General features: G+C 38.8%; 1 long non-coding RNA gene across 1 annotated transcript; it reads left to right on the plus strand.

The window, feature by feature from the left end:
* Positions 1–246: 246 nt before the first annotated feature.
* LOC143728943 (uncharacterized) lies at positions 247–639 on the plus strand. The gene is made up of 2 exons (XR_013199926.1): positions 247–440; positions 476–639. It is a non-coding gene; the product is annotated as an uncharacterized LOC143728943 (long non-coding RNA).
* Positions 640–1,766: the final 1,127 nt, after the last annotated feature.

Genomic DNA, 1,766 nt, shown 5'->3' on the forward strand with positions numbered 1-1,766 from the left:
CTTTATTTGTGCTAGTTACGTCTCTGTGAATTTGTTTATTTAACATCCTGAGCCTGGTTGGCTCAGCTTTGTGTATGTTCTTTTTTTGTATCTTCTTTTGGTAAATACGTCTGTGTATTTTTTTGACTATTATTTTCTTGTGGGATAGTTGAGTTTTTTGTGATCTGGTTAATTGCTTACCCAGTACTTTAACTCAGTCATTAAGCAATCTCTCTTCGACCCAGTTTGTGAATTTACTTAGTTGTGCATTTAATATTTAATTTTGTTTGTTAAGGTGTTGTATATGTTGTTTAAGATTGCATGTTCTTTTCTTTTTGAGTACCAAGTTTTAGGAGAATAAGTGTATGTTTAATTGGAACTTTCGCTCTCTCTCCAGGGGGGTCGGGGACCCAGACCCGTGTGTGTGTGTGTGGACGAGCCTTCCTCTCTGTTTGGTGGCGGTTTCCTCTTCCGTGTGCGGTGGTTCACATTTGAGGTGCAGTGTGAGTGCACGTGTGGTTGCCGTGGTTTCTTGAGGATAGGCAGTGGTTCTCAGCCCTGGAGCAGGTGTAGCAGTGTGTCTGTGATATCCTTTTTTTTACTTGACTATTGGTACATGCTGTTTAATGGTTGTTAATAAAATTATATTTTTGTACTACACCTCTGTTTCTGATCTTGACTCAGCCGTAACCGAACTTGTGTGCTTTAAATCATTCTGAAAGGCGATTCCCTGGTAATGTTGCCTCTGGGGTGGCGTAGTCGAGCATTTTAGAGGTGTAAATTTGTGTTTCAGTTTACACTCCCCCTATCAAATCATAGAGCTGCCACACATGGAGTTGCCTTAATTTATTTAGAGAGTGAATAAACTCATGAAACAGAGAAGTATCATCATGTAATCCATTGATTTCAACAATGTAACTTTATTCTAAATACCAACTATTTAAATTGTAACTGTAACGGAATACAGTTACTCATAATTTGTATTCTAAATACATAACGCCGATACATGTATTCCGTTACTCTCCAACACTGCCTGCCCCTTAAGAATATTTATGATTGTGTAGGTAAAACATCTAAATAATCTAAACCTAACCCTCATGGTTGTCTGAGGAGGTTGTAGAAATTGCAATCGAGATCATATTATTTGATTCCAAGTCCAGCCCAAGACCTGGTTATGTTAACTCCAGCTGAAACATGTGTAAGTTGAGCCAGAGTTAAGACTGAGACTAGGAGAAGGTTAAGTCTGGTTAAAGACAGAGACCTGTGGATCTGAACGATTCAGTGTAAATATGCTTTACTTTGAGGTAAATCAAGCCTAGTTTCATGGCAGTATCAAAACCTGAATAGGCTGAGTCCAAGTTAAGACAGAGACCTGAGTAGGTTGAGTGTAAATCACAGACAGACATTTGAAGAGGGTCTAAATGATTCAGACAGTGTAAATGCTTTCCTTTGGGGGGAAGTAAGCCTGGTTTCCAGTTATTGTCATGTGGTGTGCTCCGGTCCAGCCAAATGATAGGTGTCAGGTCTCAAGTACAACAACATTAATGAACTCAAATGAATTCAACAATTCATAAAATGCTTAGACATTTTCATGAGATTGTGATTTAATATCGATCTATAGACATTGAAGGCAGCAGCAGTCAAGGAAAAGTGTAATGCTTGAGCCCTCTGAAATCAAACCAGGCACATGTAGAACATCTACAGTACCACAGTATAAAGAAGTATGTTAGGGGCTAATTTTAAATGACCGCCAATGGGAAGATATGCGTTTTGAGTCCAGATGATGT

This window comes from Siphateles boraxobius, unplaced genomic scaffold, assembly GCF_051911475.1.
Source record: "Siphateles boraxobius isolate OS27281-9 unplaced genomic scaffold, OSU_SipBor_1 8, whole genome shotgun sequence".
Classification (NCBI taxonomy): Eukaryota; Metazoa; Chordata; class Actinopteri; order Cypriniformes; family Leuciscidae; genus Siphateles; species Siphateles boraxobius.